Genomic DNA, 21,501 nt, shown 5'->3' on the forward strand with positions numbered 1-21,501 from the left:
AGGGCGATGGTAACTTATCTTTGAGAAGAGATGTGGCGGCTACATGCCTCTAAACTGTGTTACAATGAGACTGAAAGGCCTATTTATTGTTAAGAAACAATGGAAAACCCTAAAAATCCAAAAACCTAACCCTAGGAGATGAAACGCCAAACTGTGGGCCTCATTTGGGTAAATTGGTACAACAACTTCCCGGGGTCGTAACTTTGGCATACGATCTCCGTTTGACATGCAAAATAGCTCGTTAGAAAGATCTATCCGAGGAATATAACTTTGGGACGAGCAACATTGGTTTATGACCCATGTTGCTCCTGGTTTTCACAAAAAACGTTGTTTGGGGCCTCAAAACGACTCCGAAAGTTCAGGCCCTGAAAAACTGCTAAAAATAGTAAATTGTGTTACAATTAAGGAAACTAAAAAACTGAAAGAGATAGTTGTGGGGGTCCAAGTGGGATAGGTGGGTGGTCACCAACATCCGCCTAGATCATTCCTCCCCCCTTAGGAAGCAATGGTCCCCATTGTGTTGAGTTCCTCCATCTACTAAACTTGGTCCCCGGTGAGTTGTTTTGCAATCTCGGATGTGTCCAGTAATGGTGGGAAACATGGTTGAGGGCGGTACACATTGAATACTTGGTGCAGGCAAAGGAATGAGGGAATTTTGTGCTCCAAAGCATTGTTTCCCATAGCCTTGGTAATGGTGTAAGGACCATGTCGGAGTGGTCTAAGCTTTTGATGGGTTCTAGTAAGGCGTTCTTTCTGCCGATGCAACCAGACTTTGTTGCCCATATGAAACTTGTGTGGTACCCCTGTGGGTAAGGAGAAGTTGTCCCTGTCTACTTTCATGATCATATCCATCTGCTGCTACTACTGCTGCTGCGTGGAGGAACCCTTCGTGGGGGTGATGGATGTGGCGACGATCTTCCCCTTACATTGGGAGTGAACCAAACAGAAAAAAATTCCTAGTTTGGGAGGCGATCTTGCTACATTTCTTAGCAGAGATCAAAGAGGTGGCGGTTGGTGGGGCTACCTCTGCTATCCTGATAATGAATTACACAAAGAAATAATGACAGCACGAGGCCTTGACTCATACACAACATGTCGCCTCCATAAGTATGGCTGGCCTAATAATACATCACAAACATCCAGTGGTGCAACATCACAAATACCTCATCTGTGAAGGGCTTGATGCTATAGGGAAGGCGACATTGCTGGCGAACTTGGAGATCTCGTCCTTGGTGAAGCCACTCGATACTGTACAACTGCTGGTGTGGTGTAGTCGGTAGACCCAACCGCTTCACGACCTCTGCTAAAATGAGGTTCTTTTGGCTACCACTGTCGACAATGAATTGTAGCGGTGAACCCTTCACCCACATTTGTGAGTGGAAAAGACGCTCCCCCTCTTCTGGATCTTCGGGCTCATTGTTCTGGATCTTAGTGGTGGCAATAGTGATGCTGGGCTTTGTATCAATGATCTGCTTCCCTTTACCATTCCCCTTGTCAGGTTCTGACTCAAGGTCGGAACATGCATCTGATTCTGAAGCCTTCAACTCGGCCACTAGTGACTGCTTGGTTTGACACTCACTTTTGTTGTGAGTGGGGCTCTTGTGGAACTCACACCACTTTCATGTGTCCTTCTTTGACTTCATGGTGTTTTTCTTTTCTTGCGACTTTGACGGGTTGTCTTGGGTCACCATGCCTTGGCTTTTTCCTTTGGTCTTTGGATTCACACATCCAAAGTCTCGCTTCTTCTATTTAAACTTCTGCTCAATTTTGATAGCGTATCTGTACGTCGTGCTGAGTGAGGAGATGTTTAGGAACTCCATCTCTTCCTAGATGCACCTGTGTAGGCGGACGCAGTATTTGAGTACCAAATGTAGCTCAGAATCCTTGATACCCACCTGTGTGCGAAGGGTATGAAAAATATTTGTGAACTCTGGCACATCTTGGTCCCTTCCCTGCTGCAGCGTGGTCCACTTTATGTATTTGTGCTGATAGATTTTGACAGGGTAGTACTACTCCTTGATGGCAACCCGGAATGAATTCCAAGTGGTTGCGGCTGAAAATAGTGAGCCTTTACTTTCATCCTTCTACTCACAGTAGGTTTCCCACTAGTCCTTGTCGTGGGGGGCTACTTTGAGAAGAGCGAAAACAATCTTTTCCCGACTTGAAAATTCATGAACAGAAAAATACCCTTCTAGTAGATTTAACCATTTATCAATGGTATTTGTGTCTATTTGACCCTCAAAGATGGGGATTTCAAAATTAACTTGTACCTTAAAGGGTGTGGCATTTCCAGAGTAGCTGTTGGAAGCCGATGCATCACCTCTGGGTAGCCATTGAAGGATCTGCACAAAGTTGTCCATCATCGTGTTCCTTTATCACTCAAGGGCCTATTCAAGCAATATTTTGATAGGATCTCTTGCCCCCTTGTCTTTCTTTCCATCCACCATGGGAGGCCGTCGGGATTTGTGACATTGTTCTTGCAAATGTTCAACCAGTTCAAGCCCTAACTCCTTATATCCCGACCTCATTGGGGAAATGCAAAGAAAAACAGAGGAAAGAAGTAGACCGCTCTGATACCACTGATCCAGATTTAAATAGGAATGCAATAAAGTACATAAATCACCATAAATATAGAGATGCAGCGGAAATAATACTTCATTTCATTAATGTAAAATACTGAAATATGCTTACAAAGAGAAATGAAAATAAACTAGATAGGGCGATGGTGGCTTATCTTTGAGAAGAGATGTGGCGGCTACATGCCTCTAAAATGTGTTACAATGAGGCTCGAAGGCCTATTTATTGTTGAGAAACAATAGAAAACCCTAAACATCGAAAAACCTAACCCTAGTAGATGAAACACGAAATTGTTGGCCCCATTTGGGTAAATTGGTACAACAACTTCTGGGGTCGTAACTTTGGCATATGATCTCTGTTTGACGTGCACAATAGGTCACTAGAAATATATATCTAAGGACTATAACTTTAGGAAGAGAAAAATTGGCCCATGACCCATGTTGCTCCCAGTTTTCCCAAAAAACATCGTTTAGGGCCTCAAAACGGCTCTGGAAGTTTAGGGCCCGAAAAAATGCTAAAAATAGTAAATTGTGCTACAATTAAGGAAACTGAAAAGCTGAAAGAGATAGTTGTGGGGGTCCAAGTCGGATAGGTGGGTGGCCACCAACATCCACCTAGATTAGGATGAGATCAGGAGGAACACCTGGGATGGCTCTTCATCAAAGACTGATGATGAAGAGAATTGTGCCTTAGAGATTAAGGAAAGGAAGGGGAAAGGTAAAATTTCCCATTCCAAATCAGATTCTTATCATGGAGATAAGAAGAAGGACATGAAGAAAGTTAAACACTTTCATTGTCACAATATGGGTCACTTTGCTACAAGTTGTCCATTGAAGAAGTCTAAGGAGAAGTCCTCAGGAGGAGTGACGGGTGAGGCTTTGGCCTCCCAATTTGAATTGGACTTTTCCCTCATTCCATGCATGGTGTCTTCAATGATGGGAAGCATTTTGTACTTAGAGAGTGGAGCTTCTTTCCACATGACTGGCAACAAATAATTATTTAGTGAGCTATAGGTGAAAGATCTCAAGATGCATATCGAGATGGGTGATGACGGTAAGTATGGTGTTACTGGTGTGGGCACTATTACTTTTCAGAGGGTGCATGCGGATCCACTCACCTTGAAGAATGTTATGCATGTACCCAGACTGAAAAAGAACTTGGTATCCATTTCCATGCTTGAGGATAGAGGTTATGATGTGATCTTTTCGAAAGGAAAGGTGTTCCTTCGACACATAGCCACGGGTCAAGTAAAGAAGATAGGGATTCGAGTTCAGAATCTCTATAAGATAGAGGTAGAGAATTGTGCTTCTTTGAGTTCAAAAGCAGAAAATATGTTGAGCCAAGATGTCGACGAGTTGTGGCATAGGCGATTAGGCCACTTGCATCATGGGGCTTTGAAGATATTGCAGTAAATCTCTACCATCTTCCCAAAGGTACGCTTGAGAAAGTTGATACATGCAAGGGTTGTACTTTGGGAAAATACACCAAGTCTTCCTTTCGAGCCAGAGACAGTCGAGCAGATTCTATTCTGTAGAGAATCCATTTAGATGTGTGTGGACTATTATCAACAGTATCCAATCCCAAACATAGGTATTATGTTATATTTGTAGATGAGTATTCTCGTAAATGCTAGATATTTTTCGTGCAAAGAAAGTATCATGCATTCACAAAGTTTTGTGAATTCAAAGCATTGGTCTAGAAAGAGTCAGGAAAGAAGGTTAAAGCTCTATGGAGTGATAACGGTGGAGAATATGTCTCCAATGAGTTTAATAACTTCTGTCCAGTGGAAGGGATTAATTAATGAGAGTTGATGACACCTCATAACCCTCAACAAAATGGGGTTGCCAAGAGGAAGAACAAGAGCATAGTAGGGGTAGCAAGGGAGATGTTGCATGATCAGGGACTACCACTACACTTGTGGGATGAGGCATGAAGCACAGTGGTTTATGTTCAAAACTATATCCCACATCAGATACTTGAGAGTAAAACACCAGAGAAGGATTATTCTAGTAAGAGGCCAGATGTTGGTCACTTTGGGATTTTTAGGTTGTCGGTTTTATTGCCATGTGAATAAAGATGAATAAAAGAAGCTTGAGACAACAATAGAGTTGGGGATCTTTTTTTGGGTACATTGATACTACCCACAACTATCGGGTGTACATGCAAACCAGTCGAACGACAGTGGTTCACAGGGATGTCAAGTTTGATGAGGAGAAGGCCATGTAATTATCCCTTGAAAGGGAGCTTGAGCTACATGCAAAGGAGGAAATTTTAGTTCCTAAGGTTGAGGAGCCTCAGATTCATGTGGAGCAGCCACATATAGAGGTTCTGGGAGTGGAGACATCCACTCAGGTAGAGTCTTCCAGAGAGGGAGAAAGCACACTAGTGAGGCTGACAGATTGTTGGATGATGCACGAGAGAATGTGGGAGCGCCCTCTTCTTAGTGCAAACAGAGGAGGTCACTAGAGAGGTACGCTAGATACATGGCACTTATGGGTGCATGTGTTGTGAAAAAGTCATCTTCCTTTTAGGAAGCAATGCACTAGCTAGTTTGGGTTGATGCGATGGTAGAGGAGCATGAATCCATAGTTAGAAATAGTGTTTAGGATGTGGTCTCGAGACTCGAGGAAAAGTCAGTTGTGAGCTCTCATTGGACTTACAAGGTAAAGAAAGCTACATATGGTAGTGTGGAGAAGCATAAGGCCAGATTTGTGGCGCTTGGATTTTCATAGGTAGAGGGGATTGACAATGATGAGACCTTTTCTCCTATTGCAAGGTACTCATCTATCAGATCTATTTTGGCATTATCAGCACAGATGGGTTGGAAGATCCATTAGATAGATGTGAAGACTGCCTTACTCAATGGCATGATTGAGGAATAGGTGTACATAGAGCAGCCTGAAGGCTTTGAAACCTTGGATCGTGAGTCACATGTGTGCTGACTCAAGAGATCGTTGTATGGGCTGAAGCAAGCACCACGTGCTTGGTACACCAGGATAAATAGCTACTTCAATGGGTTTGGATTCTCGAAGAGTGAAGCAGATGCAAACCTGTATGACATAGTCGTGGAAGGTAAGATTTTGATCATTGTACTTTATGTAGATGATCTCATAATGATGGGTGATGAGAAGCTCATCAAATCTTGCAAGGAGGACCTTGCAAGAGAGTTTGAGATGAAGGACATGGGGCTCATGCATTACTTTCTTGGCATGGAGGCATGGCAGGGAGATGGGGAGTTGTTTGTTTCTCAAGACAAGTATGTTAATGAGATATTTAGGAGATTCCGCATGGAGAGCAGTAAATCCATGGAGACTCCTCTAGCTGGTAACTGGAGGAAGGAGGATGCTACTTCAGGAAAAGTAGTGGAAGATACTGTTTACAAGCAGCGTGTGGGTTCACTCATGTATTTGGTAAACACATGACTAGATATGTGTTATGTAGTTAATCAGCTTATTCAAGCGATGGTTAGGCTTAAAAAGCTTTATTGGAAGGCAGAAAAGCATGTATTGAGATACCTCAGAGGCATTGCTCAGTTTGGGTTGTGGTATAGATAGATAGAGGCAGTGAAGTTTCAAGGCTTCACCGATGCAGATTGGGTGGGGAGTCCATCTGACAGGAAGAGCACATCAGGATGGATTTTTAGTATTGGGTTAGCTGTAGTATCTTGGTACAACATGAAACAGAGACCGGTTGCACTTAGTTTGATAGAGGAAGAGTACATGGCTGCATGTCAAGTGGCATGTGAGGCTATCTGGATGAGGAAGATCCCGGTTGGTTTGTTTGTTTAGCAGATGGATCCAACAATGATTTATTGTGATAATCAGAGTTGTATCAAACTCTATGAAAATCCAGTTTTTCATAATCGGTCCAAGAATATAGATATCCGGTATCATCATCTCAAAGATTGTGTATTGAGGAAGATCATGTTGTTAGATTACATTCCCATGGAGGAGCAAGATACTGACATCTTGACAACGGCATTACCAAGATGTAAATTTGAGTTTCACAAAGACAGGATCGGGGTAGTGGATAATCCCTTTCTTTTTGAGAGGGGGTGTTGAGAAATGGCAATAAGAAATTCCAGTTTAATATTTCCTTGAATTAAACTGTGAATTAAAATACAATCATTTTCTCATAACAATTTGAAAATAATTAATTAAGTTTAATTAACTTAATTAATTTAGGAAATTCAAATTGGAAGTATTTTAGAAGACATGTATATGTTCTCCCTAACATATAGTAGTTAAGGATGAGTTATGAATGAGTTGTAATTAGTTAACTCAGTTTATTGAGTTAAGTCCAGTTAATTAGTTCCAATCAGTTTCAGGAACTAATAATGAGTAAACAGTCAGTTGGGACACTAGTGACCTAATTAGTGCTACTCTAATTAACTAAAGATTCCACCATCCAAAACTCATGCATGTTGATTCTGAGAAAGACCAAGTTGAGACTAGAGTGCAGGGATAGTGTACTAATATATGTTTTAGATTTTTCTGAGTTGTACTGGCAGTGCATGCAATCAGGAACTAATCCTTGAGGGACTGCACTATTTTTAGAGGCTTTATTTCCCTTTAAATACAAGCTATCCTGCATAGGAATTACACATTGGAATAGAGACTTGGAGAGCTTGTGAATTGGCTAAGCTTTGACCTTGAGCTTGATTATGAGTTGGAGATTGAATTTTATGAGTGATGGGATTGTTCTAGAGAGAACAAGCATTGTAATTTTATCTTGATTTTCCAGATTAATACAAAACAGATAGTGGGGTTTTGAGCTGTGGATTTCCCCAGATATTTATTGTGTTATGTGCCTTTGATTCTCTTCCTATATTGATTATCGTTTGCACATTTTTTATGGGCTTCCGTTGTAAAGAGTAAAAGTAGATTCTTGTCTCTTTCTTTAGCAAATTGCATTAGCTTGTGAATCTACAGGATTTTCTACAAGTGACCCTTCTTGCTAAACCTCAGATAAGTTTTGATTCCCTTATATTTAGACTTGCATTCATGGCCTATAGGTTGCATATCTACCAAGTGTTTGACAAAATGTCAGTCCCAATTGGGGATGTTCAAGTCAATTCCTAGTTCCAGTTTTGGTTTACAAGCATTGTCTTCATGTATTGTACGATTATTGGAAGTTTCATATCTTTGTGGGTAGAGGATAAGCCCCAACCCTAGAAAGTAACCTTAATTCTAATAGTCACTAGAACAAACTGATAGGAAAAGGCCACAGTTGCACTGATGCAGGCCTATGAGAGTGACTGGGAATCCATAGTTGCATGGATACCTTGGAAAGGGAGCGACTAGGGCTCTAGGTCAGGGAAAAATTAAGTTGTGTTAGGGGTTGGACACCTAGAGGGGTCAAGTTACTCTTGGAGGTCTTGTGGCACCTAAGGGAAGTCTCTAATGTCTTCTTGTGTCGACTCCATTTCCTTAAGGTCATCAAGGAGGTTGATTCATATCATAGTAATCCCTCATATCATGTTTACCCCGGGTAAGCTAGTGAAAGTGGGTAGATGTGAGATGAGGCGATGTTACACCATAAGATAGACTTGTCTCATGCTCCTTCATGTTTTTCTCGCTTGACAAAATTTGTTTTCCATCCTCTGCATATTCAATTATGCTTTCAAAAATCTTCTTCTTTCTTTTCTTAATTGCATGCTCAATTTTGACTCTTGGTGAAAAAATTTGTTTGTATATTGCAACTTTACATTTTTTGTAGTCCTTCTGTTCCACAACAATGTTCTGTATAGGAATTGCAAGAGTATTCTTCCACTTTTCTTCATTTATCTCTGCAATACATGGTTTCCATGTTAAATTTATTTATAGATTTACAAAAGGTTTCCTGCTGCTATTCCCAAAATTCTAAATTCTGGTCACTCCTGCACATACAATAAACATATTATGGAAAATAATTTCTATCTCTTAATTTTCTGTTGCAATTGTATGGGTGTTTATCTCATCAGACAAATGTGTTCCTTCTAGAATCCTCTCACTATCTCCTACAACTTCCTAGATGACATTGTTGTCAATGATTCATAGAGCCATGGCTTTCTCTACATAAGCCTTCCCATCCATGTCTTGGCATGCTTCTCCATGAGGTACTCCTCTGTACTTTGTTTCATAACTGTCTTAAGAATATAGTCTTTTTCTCTCTTTGATTTCGTGAGATAGTGGCATCTCCTCCTTTTTATCCTCTTCATTGTCTTTTTGTCCTTGGGATCTTTCGACCTCCTTTGGAGTAGTTAAATTGTATTGTGTTGAGGGATTCTCACCAACTCTCCCTCCATTACCTTCATATTGAACCAATCCACAAGCCTGCAAAACATGAAATTTCTTCTCTTTTCCCAATTTCCATTTGTCTTCATCCCATCATACAATATTCTAAAAAATAAGCCAATAATTAATAAGAACAGACATAACGATTCGATTATACCTCTAAGGTTACTCTTTCTCTCACTAACTTGGAGAGTATCAACTTGAGATTCTTCATGGTCTTCATCCACATTGTCATCATGAGATAACTCTGCATATTCCTCCTATGTGACAGTTCCTTGAGGTTGCCCACTTTCTAAATCAAATTCTTCTTCTTTTTCCTTGTTAGCATAATCCAACTCTTCTAGAGTTTCAACTTCCTCAGTAATATTTGGAAATTGTTCAACTCCATAGTACTTAGTACTTGCAATTTCAGATTCACTCAAACAATTAGAAAAAAATATATTAATTTATTCCTCCTCCTCATCCAGTGTTGTCACCATTTTTTCCTTATTTTGAACTAAGAACATCATCATTTCATCATCCACATCATCCTCTCCTAGGACTTGTCCCTGCTCTGGTTCACAGAAGTGAACTTCGTCTCCTTCATACTCAAATTTTTTTTGTTCTCCTCTCATTAAGGAAGCATTCATGTTATGCTTCAGCAACATTTGCAACAGAGGCCACTTCATCTTATTTCTCCCTTTCAACATCCATCCACCTCTATGAGCTTCTTAGAGAAAGCATATCTTCTTGTCCTCCTTTTGGAAAAAATTTCCATGCATTCGATTTGCAAGATCCTTTACTGACTTCTCATCTTCTTGGCTTACAAAACCTATATTCACACATAATTTGTTAGTTTTAAAAATACAAGGGTCTTTAGCCCCTTTCTCTGTCAACAAAATATCCTTTTGTTTATGACTCTTTTCATAACCCATGAGGCTTTCTACCAACCTCCTCTCCTTGTCTTCACAAAGTGGTTTTCAAAAACAAACTACTCCTTCCATAAGCTCAACTTCTATGAGCACTTCTTCTTCTATCCAAGCTTTCATCAATGTCCTCATCCTCTGCATCTGTAGCTCTCTAAATCTTGGGGATTTCCTCTTAAAATTATTTTGTCTGACAAACAATTTGAACCTACTCATTAGATTCCATATTTGGCCTTCTTCCCTCTTCCGTAAGAGTTACATTAGCACCCTCTTCTGTAACATTTTCATTAGCACATTAAGTTTTTCCTTCAACTCATCCATCTCCTTTTCAAATTCTTCCTAGCTTAGTTTCCTTATGCCATTTCTCTTGGCATATTTCTCCACTCTACTACAACGTTTACTCAACCCTTCATCATGACCAATAATGGTCACCTTCTTCTCCCTTTGTGTATGCTCCTCCATTTTTATCGTAAGCTACAACCCAGCCTTGTAACAAGTTTTTCCTTCCTTGTTACCTGGACACATCACCCCCTTTTGGCTATTGGTATTCCTTTTGGTTCCCTCCTTTGAGGCCTCTTGAGCACTCCTTGATCCTCTTTGGTTGTTTCTCCTCTGCTCACTTTCTGAAAAATTCTCTTGTTCTCTTCTCTTTGAGGACTTCCTTTGTACCTCTCTTCTTTCAACCTTAGCTAAAATGTTTCTCTGTGTGTGTATCTTCTCTACTACAAGGGTTTTATTCTACCAAAGTGTTTGAGAACACAACTATTTCTCTCCTCAATCTAGATCATCTCCTTTTTCTGATCAAATATTCTCATGCTCATGTTGCTTTACATAGCATCTCTATCTCTACTTGTTTGTACCTGAACCCAAAAATTCCTTAGCCAACATAAAATATAAAACTATTTATACCTACCTAGTTCTCCTCTGAGATTTCAATCTCTCATTCTCCAAGTTTTGCCTCTGGATGGTGTTCTTCTCTCTATTTCTAGCTTTACAATTAGTTGGAATTCTCCCTAGTTTTCTGCAATCCTCTCTCAAATTTTCTCTTGCCTCTGATATCTATTTCCCCCTTCAAAATATCTTCTTCTTTGGTATCTTCTACCTCTACCTATGTGCCTAGCTTTCTCAATACTATCGTTTACAAAATGAACAAATTATCAGTTATCATTCAAATAAAGAGAGCAATTATTACCTATGGTCCAATGTCTTCTCCTACTCACTTGATACACGATCAACTAGGTCATTCTTCTCTCCATAAAATCTCCACTCAGATCACCTTTCCTTGCAATATTCCTTAATCTCCAACTCTTCTTTGTCTTGTTGGCTTTGTTTTTTTATTATTTTCCTCAATGATTTATAATTTATAGCCCCTCTTTATTTATTTTTTCAAGCCCATGGTTAAACAAAAATGTGATTTATCGAAGCCACTGCTCCACAGTAGTTGTGTGGAATGAATTCCTTTACAAGCACTTTCTCTTAGTTTCTTTAAGGAATATTAAACGAACCCTTCAAAAGGAGTGATCATGTAAACCTTCCACAAATTCCAATGGGTATTTAGGAGTTGGGACTCCCTCTTATGGTCACTACACTCTAGTATGTTCTTCCCTCTGACTTCTGAGTAATCGGAAGCCTAATTCAAGTTCAGGGAATTGGGTATTACACCATAGCCAATGGGGTCATGCCCAAGTACGTCGTCGACCTCGTGTAGGTTGGGGTTGGGGTTAAAGAAAAAATGCATTTGTTGGGATTGGTTTTGGAGGACGCACACCAATTTTGAGCCCACAACCTTAACCTATGGAGACTGAAATGAGGTATCAAGCATTCACTACACTCATTCCCTCCTTGAGGATCCTTTCATCCCTATCGAGCTTAGAATTTTTCCCTCCCCAGAACTTTTAATTTAATAGGTTGGTTTCATCCAAATATTATCACTGTTCAATTATCTATAAAAGAATAGATAGCACTATATGGGTCCTTCTCATTATAATTAATTTTTCGAGTAAAAAGAAGGAAGTGCAGAATCAATTTCAAGACCTAAGAATTTGGCAATAAATAGAACTTAAATTAAGCTATTAAAGAGGAAAAGAAAAGATTGTTCGTTACTTTCTTTTGGCCCTCCAATTGTAGAAGGGTATCCTTTAGACTTGCACCAAGAAATTAAAAAAATATTTTCATGACATAACCTTTATTTACCAAATACAAACAAAACTTCGAATCTAGTGCACATCGGGAAACTTACGTTACAAGGTTAAGTTCTTTTTTTTTTTCCATTATTCAAAATGCATAAGTATATGTAGAGAATACAAGGGGAATCATTCCTCATAAAATCACCAGGCTCACCTTTGTCCACTTACCTCTCCTTCTAAATCTGAATTCTCTCTCTGACTCACTGTACACATCCTATTTTTTTCTACAAGAAGACTATTCTGAAAAATATCTATATAGTAAAAAATAATTCAAACAATTGTCCAAAAATTCAAAATTCCTAATTCTACATCTGCTACATTGGTAAAGGCCCACTTGGCCAGCCACTAAAACCACCTAACAACTCAACCTACTAACTGGCACTAATACAATGAGCCACATGGCTATACTAACAACCCTAATTTCCTACTACAATTTCCTAATTTATATGCAAAACAAAATCTCATTTCTATAATGTACATGGTCCCCTCAGTGTCTTAACCAAAAATAAATTTCCTAGGGTGATGCTCCTGCATCAGTATTTAGGACAGGGATTGAAGTGGTCGACCACCAATGAACACAAAATCCTTTCCCTTCCAAGAGTTTACCCTAAATCCATAAACAATAGTTTCTAGAACTTTGTTCTACGCACAACCTTCTTGATTGAGTGTTGTTTACACACAAAAATTTGAACAAAATTTCCTTAGAGCATTATTCAAACCAAAAGGAACCACAACAAACTCATAATTCCCATACTTGGTCTGAAAAGAAGCCTTGTAGATTTCCTCTTCTTTGATGCGTACCTGATGATATCACGATCTCAAGTTGATATTCGAGAACATTGTTGCTCCCTTCAACTAGTCAAAGAAGTCATCGATCTGTGGAAAATGATACTCGCTCTTGATCGTCACCTTGTTCAATTACCTTTAATCAATGCACAACCTATGAGTACCGTCCTTCTTCTTCATAAGAAAATATCGGTGCACCCTAAGGCGACACACTTGGCCTTATGTATCCCTTATCAAGCATTTCCTTCGACTGCAACTTTAGTTCCACCATCTCTGAAGTGCTCATCATGTAAGGTGTCTTCGATGCTTGTGTTGTCCTTGAAATTAAGTCAATATAAAATTCCACTTCCCTATGAGGTAGTAACTCTGAGATCTTTGTTGGAAATACATCCTGAAACTGCTGCAAAATCAGATACCTCTTCAAGACTTCTACATCCTCAACATAATTACCTTTATCACTGGAAATATGAACTGCAAACAATACACATCATTTCCTACTATTGCCCTTTGCTTGCATAGATGTAACCATCCTCACTGATGTAGGCTTCTTCTTACCCTATAAAATTCTCTTCACTCCATCATTATCCAAGCACTCAATAGCCTTATAATCACAATCTACCTTAGTCCTCTGAATGTATAACCAATCCATACCCAATAGCATACTTTATGATCCCAATGGAAGCACATTAGATGTGATGATATAGACATACCGTTCAGATCAAATGCACAATATCTTACCTAATGATGAACTCTTTTCTTAGTACATGTATCCAATTGCACCAATCAAGTCTTTGCCTACACTTATTTATTCAAGCAACACTTATCGACCAGGTCAAGACTGATATAACTATAGTTAGATCTAAATTCAATAAAAATATAAAAAATTGATCACAAAGCTTACCTTCCATCTCGATAATAGATGTTTGATCATCATCCTATCTATTATCCAATGCTGCATAAATTTGAGGAATACTCTTTCCAATATTCCCAATGGTATGTGCCTCCTGAGCACTATAGATTTATGGTATTCACCCTAATGTTGTGGACAATCTCTCCTGTGGTGATCCTTGCCACAAGTCCAACACTGCAAAGGCTTCCTACCCTCACCCTTGTTCTGCTCCTTAGATCGGAATCCCTGTCCTTTGCTAGTAGCATTGAACTTCTTGTGTGGAACTACATTCTCCTTTTCATATGTATCCTAATGTTTTCCTCTTTTCTTAACCCATTTTAGTTAATAATTATTCTCATTACCTTTCCAATCCTACTTAGACTTAGTCTTGCACTTCTATTTCTCATAATTGTGCTTCAACTTTCTGATGGCTTCCTCTAGCGATCTAGGCTCATCAACCTCAATCTTGTCTTTAAATGATACCAACAAGACACTAATGAATCTATGAATATAAGGCACATATATAAAAAAACTCCAAGAATCTTCTAGTATACTCCTCATCGGTCATAGATCCCATCTTCAATTCATAGAACTCCTTTGCCCTATCATCATAGTATATTTCAGATCGATACTTCTTCTTGAAAAGTCTCTTGAACTAACTCAAAGTCAGTTCTTCTTTTCAAATTCCTCTCACATTCTTTACATCTTCCCACCAAATGTATGATTTTCCTTTAAGACTGAAAGTAGTTATTTTAGCTTTCATGTTTTCTAAATAATCATGCAATATGAAAAACTTATTCATCCCAAGCAACCAAGCTTCTACATCTTGCGACTTCTTAATTTCTCCATCAAATTTAGGAGGCTTTGATTTCTTGAAATCTTCTATCAAGTACTGCCTATCACTCCTCTTATACAAATGCTGATAGTGATGACGATGATGTCTCTCTGAACCAAAACTAGAATAGAACCCACGTTCATTACCCCTCTTTCCAGGTGTATCCAAGAACCTGCCATCTCTGACTGTGTCATCCCTATCAAAGTTGTAACCAACTACCATAAGCCCCATTAGTCCTTTCCTCCTATCCATGATTGATCCTAAGTGGTCTCTGTCTCTATAAATATTATGAAATTCTAAAGGATGACTATATTAATGTCCACTTTCTTTTCTTGTGCCCTCGCAAGTCTTTCCTATGACTGAATGATCATGTCATCATCCACCTTACAACTTCTTATCTCTGATTTCAAACTTATCAATGTATTTGATATGTCAGGGGAGTACTCATCACCATGTCATTCATCTGATTTGTAGGGAGAATCACGTGAACTGTGGTCCACCATTCTTCTTGACATCTTGATCTTCTATTTCTTGAAAGCATACCATGTCAGATACACAAAATATAAACATGATCAAACATACCTTAGTGATGTTTAGGGGAGGCTATCTCATCTGCAAAATCAATCTATATTAGCAAAACATATGTATATATAATTAAATCAAAATATCAATCATCTCAATAGCAACATCATCAACCTCTACATGATGACACAACTGCAATAATGGATATCATGATTAATTCATAGAAACATGTAGAGAACTAACATGCATGCATGAAAAACACATTATGCCCATCCAGTCCAAGTGCTTGAACCTAGAAGTTGCAAAACAAATATGTAACCTGCCCTCCCATATTTACCCAATTTAACTAGATTTCTAGGGTAAACATTAAACAAACAATTACTATGACATGACCCAACCTGCTAGCTCTAGTTAAGGAAGTGGGGCCAACAAATTGACCACAATGTGACAACTCACCTAGGGCTAGAGGACACTCAAGGGTAAAAGAAACAACCCAAGTGACCAAACCTTGAGCTGGGGCTCCTTTTTACACACTTTAGCCCCCAACTGCATGCATGAAAAAGCCCTGATGTGGTTGTAGGCTTCCAACTACATGCACAAGCCTATCTGGGTGTGGTTGTGACCCAAATTGTCTAGTTTAGAGGGTGTGGTCGTGAGATCTAAGCCTCAATTCTAGGTCAGCCTCTAGAAAATTGCCCAAAGCTTCCTGAAACTTCTCAGAATCATTAATTACATGACAACATGGCTAAACATAGAAACTTGAAGGCATAACTTGACCCAGACTTCTTATAACATAACAAACATTTCATCAAACACATGGAAAAAATGTAAGCTACAGGTCATGAATGCATATTTGATCATAAAAATATGAGATTCATATGGGAATAACCAATAAGGCCCTATTCCATCTCCAAATATCTACAACAACACTTATTATTCCATACATTCATCAACTGATCAATAGCTAAAAATTTCATAACAAGATTAGTAGATGATACACGTCATATGAACAACATATAACCAGAAAATAACTAGCATATAAACCATGGAAACCCAACCATAATATCACCAACATATTTCCAACAAATATATACGAATCACAATAGAAGAATAAATCATATTAACATATGAAGTTACCAACCAAGTCAAGGAATTCCACGTACAACCTGACCATAGATTGGGCAAAACTAAATCTCTCTTTCAGCTAATCACCCCCATGCCATTTTCCAAGCATGAATGTGGGATCTCATGGAATAAAACAAGAAATACCAAACCATGGATTCTAGAGGATAAACCACCTCAACCCTCAACCAATGGTTCCACCTAACGAGCAGACATCACTAACACAAACCAGATCGATCTCTACCCAAGTTGTCTAGGTCTCCAAGAACCAATAACTCAACCCACAACCTTCCAAGGCTTCAAAGCATTTTCCCAACCTGGCTTTTGGGACTAGTAACTCAACCCACCAAGGGTTCCATAACGTTTGTCCCAAACTAGGCTCTAGGATTAGTAACTCAAGCCAAGTTGTTCAACGGCTTCCAGAGCATTTATTCCAACCCACATCCATAAGGAATTACGAGCACCAATCAGAAAACAATCAAGTGGCAAAACCCACAACACCATGGCTATCAAGGAAATGGAAAGTTAAGGCCAAAACCACTATCAATCTAGGAAATCCTCCATGCCAATGAAAACACATAACTAGAAAACCACACGTATATATCAGGCATCCATAAATCAACAAGAAAACCACACATGCAACCTGTTACTTGCAAATAAATCTGCTTGTAGTTGTTGATCTAACTGTTCCCTTGTGCTTTCCTGCTTTCCCTTTCCTTCTTTGTCCAAATCTAATGTATGCCAAAGTTCTCCAAAAATGCTCCGAGAATACTCTAAGTGTGTAAGAGTATGAGAGAATGAGAGAATAAAAGAGAGCTCCAAGCTAAAATGAAAAAAATCTAAACCAACTAAAGTCGTGAACTGATCCTTACAATCCTTTTTATCATTGAGGCCTCTACTTTCTTCATTTTCCTTCATTTTTCCTTCAATTTCCATCTCATACAAATTTGTGACCTTTCATCTCCCTTTTCTCCTATTTTCCTTTATTTCCTAAATAAAATTCCATTTATTTCCACTTTTCCTTTGCCAATTTCCATAGCCATGAATTAATCACCAGTGATAACCATCACTATGTTTTTCCCAACATTCAACTTGGAATATGTGTCCCACGACCTTGGTCTTATTTTATTTTTACATAGGAAATCAACCAGGGGTTGTTACATAAATTAATTAGGAAGTGTGATGCACCCTCATGCACATTGGCTTCCCCTTAGGTTTAACAAATGGCAGTACATAATTAGGTCAACGTGGCCTTAAATTTGTGATTAGATTCAAGTGATCAAATTTAGGTTAGTGAAGTACTTGTGGTAAGGTAGTTGTCTTTTAAGTGTTATGACCTTTTTATTATTACCTCAATCTTATCCTCGATCTTATATTTCCTTACGGTGAAGAAAGGTAAGACCAGATCGAGTTTAACATCCACCATATTAGTTACCTATCATTGAATTGAATTGAAAATTCTCGACGTGAATAAAATATTTCTCTAAAAGAAAACATGAAATGTGAAGGTTTAAAATCAAGTGAAGGAAAGGTCTACTATAATTTTCTATTACGTGGAACCTTTCAATCCTTGAAGACGTCAATAAATTTATTTTAATTAATTAAAATGAGTTTCATTGAACTAGTGGCACCAATGATTTGATTTCTCATGCCTCCCACCTTCATGAGTCTACTTTTCTTTTCATCCTCATGCCAATCAAGCATTCTTTCAGGTGAGATGGGAATCACCATCACCACATCTTTGTTTTTAGGTTAAATTTCTATTTACTACAGCCCATCTGCCCAGACCTACAAAATTGAATCAACATCCATTGCTCATGTTAGTTGACTATCTCGTTGGATTTCCAAACTAGGATCTGCGATGAACCTTATATGACCTCTCCTGGATACAATAATTTGCATCATAAAAACTAAAACAATGCAATTCTTAATGTAGTCAATAAATTGTTATAAATTCTTCCATTAACTTCTCTAAATGAAAATTCCAATCGTGTTTATATAGTTTTGTCCATCTAATATCATAGCAAGCTCAAGGATTTTACATATACTTAATGTGCCTAATTTGGTGTGTTCCTTGTAAATATTTGTATTGATAGGAAGGATAAGACATTTTAAGATCCCAAGGAGTTATCTCAACCATATGTTACCGATGGTTGATAGGTTTATTAAGGTTTCCATCCACAAATGTGGGAAAGCATCCCTCAGGCTACCCATACATGCCCCGCACCCCCAATATTTTATTTAGAAGAAGAAAATTTTAGGATGGATGAACATTTGATTTTTGTTGTTGAACTACTAAAAAAATAAATCCAGCCTTATGTTTTGCTAAACAAATCATAAACATTGCCAATTCATAAGAAGCTTTATAAGCACATGTAGATTTGAGAAATAAAGGGATTGTTAATTTAAAAGAATAACCATAATTGATCATATGAAACAAGTAGATGAAGAAGAATAATTTGGAACAAAGAATGCAATCAACCACTTTAGGAAGTCTAGTAAATTTGTTTACGGTGGCATTAACAATTCATAATACATATAGTTGGACTAACAAGTTTTAATATTCTAGTCCATATAACATATTAATACCTTTGGAAAAGTTATGCAATTATTTGTATTCCCGTCGAATATACAATGCTTATATGAAAATTATTACTTTCTTTCTTATAGTGTAGCCTGTGTTTTGCCATTGATTTGTTTGAATTCCAAATGAACATAATATAGTTATTCTTCTTGAATTTAGTTTGTTGATAATATAATTTGGTTTTATTATTTTTTGTGGCATATTTATTTAAATTATTTTCTTACAATTGTGAATTAGAAGCAAGGACGGAGGATTGGAGGTACGTTTTCCAACCATTAAAAAGATACTTAATGGAGCAAGAATCCTATCGCCACAACTTCTCAAGAGTACCATTGAACTTTTTCCAGGAGCTCAATTTTTTTCAATGTATGGTTAACTTATACCATCTTAGTATTTTTTGAAAAAGAAAAGATTTAAAATGATTGCCAACCTTTATGTAACAATCATTCTAATACCATCATCCATTGCTACATCATATTGCAATAGTGTCATCTGATATCATTTCACTTCTGATAACTTTATAAAGGTATGACAGTGGCCTGCTCTTTAATGAATTTGATGGTTTCCTATGATCCAATGATTGAAGAAGGAATGGATAGATTCACACAAAAATTGTTCACTCTCTAGGATATATGTGCATATTTGTTCCAAACACACCAAAGTTACTTCATAAGAAAGGAAGTCCATTGCATGATTTAAGGGTGATAAAGTTAAAAAATGTTTGACAAGAAGCAAAATTGAAAGGCTTCTAATTACAATTTAACTCTAATGGGGTTGAAAATACTCTATGAACATCCAATTTGAAAGTGATTCCTATGGTTTAAGGAGCTTAGAGTTCATGTTCTTATAATATTAGCTATTGAATTATCAATGTGAAAAATTATTTTCATAGTTATGAAGGGCATCTTTCATGAAAAAAAAACATTTCCTTTTCCATTTCTTGAGTGTATATTGTACCTCCACACCTTGTATGACATTATATAGACTTGGTTGTGCAACATCTACCTTTTAGTGAATCTTAAGGGTATCAACGGGTAGAATGGTTGAGATATTTTTCTAGTGGTATTTATACCTAAACCATAGAACTAATCCAAGGAACCTGAACCAAATACCATTTCCTTTTCCATTTCTTGAGTGTATATTATTCCTCCACACCTTGTATGATATTATATAGACTTGGTTGTATAGCAACTACCTTCCACTGAATCTTAAGGGTATCAATGGGTATAATAGTTGAGTATTTTTTCTAATGTTATTTATATCTTAACCATACAACTAATCTGAGGAACCTAGTAATTTCCATTAAATTCAATATGCTCATTTTTTGCACCCTTGAAATTTTCATCGAGACTTGGAAATGGTAGCTTGAAATTTCAATTTAGAATTAGAAATGCTAGTGTGTCATTGATGTGTTTGAGATTATTATCTTTTATAGTTATATATTTGTATCAAGGTCGAAATTGGTAAGAACACTCCATCATTAGTTGTCAATAATATTTTGGTTTAGATTCAATTGGTGGTAGGTTAAGGTATAGAGTTTTTTCTATATCTGTTTCATGTTTCTAAGATACTTTAAATCAAGCCCATATTTAGGTTAGTATCAATATGCCAAATTGTTTATATGTAACTTCACATTGTCCATTATCCAACCAAATTCTTCTATCTAAAGTAACATAAAATAAAATAAGATAGCCATGAAAACTTTGTTCTATACAAGAGAAAAGGTCAGATTGTGACAAAGTCCCTATGAATTTTAACAATAATTCCGTGGAGGGATATATATTTGTGGTATGGAATAACCCAAAAAAATGATTTAGCATATTAGTAATAAGTTTTGTACAAACATCTCATCAACCCCACCACTATTTTCAACATTTACAAGTGTTCTGAAAGGTTCCTAGCATATGCAGTTTGAAATCTATAGCAACTTGTACTGGTGTTATAAGTGCAGAGTAGTAATTTGAATATTGGTGCCTTTGAAGGTGGATTTTATTTAGGATAGAATAAAGATAAAGACATAATATCTCCATCTCATCATTGGTATGAAAGGTCATTCTTTAAAAAAAAAGGAAAAAAAGGAGGAGCATAGACTGCCCTACACCTTTTCTCATGACAGTTTGGACTGGAAAATTTCCAAATAATTTTAGCAACTATGTTTTATCCGACATGAATTGTTGTGAAATTTCTCACTCAAATTTTAGCATTTTGGTCATTATACTATTTTCTATTGAGAACTCTAAGCCAATTAGATTATCTTTCTATCAAAGACCATGAGAAAACTCTAGTATGATTTCAAGGATTGTTTTGTACTCACCTTCATTATATACATTGAAAGGTAAAGTTTTGAGTTTTCAATAAGCCTACGATTTCAAGTTCTTCAAATATTCGAATGGAATGTAACTCCAAGGTCCACTACTATTTCTTTTGATTATGGAATTGGATATCCTCTCTTCGCTAGTGGTGAATAAAGAGTCTTGAACATGAATTGGTTCATATGATTAATCTTTTGAATCAAATGCTTAATATTATTAAAATGAAATTGAGGCAAGGTAAACTACTAGAATTGGATATGTTGGTGTTGTTATTCGATATACTGATTTTGATCACTCTTCTCTTCAACATGTGCTTTGATCGAAATGTCAGAACATGGGAGCATGTAAATTTAGAATAAGGTTAGTTGTACGGTAATTGAAATACTATCAAATCCTCCTAGTTCTTCCTTGAGGTGCTAGGCCCCTTTCTATGTGATTCAACAAGTGACTCCCCCCTCACTCATAACTTCTCTATTATTTCTTGAACCACCCCAACTATAGACAATGT

Source organism: Pinus tabuliformis, chromosome 1_1, assembly GCF_031772625.1.
Source record: "Pinus tabuliformis cultivar Carrire ecotype Pingquan chromosome 1_1, CPIR1, whole genome shotgun sequence".
Taxonomy (NCBI): Eukaryota; Viridiplantae; Streptophyta; class Pinopsida; order Pinales; family Pinaceae; genus Pinus; species Pinus tabuliformis.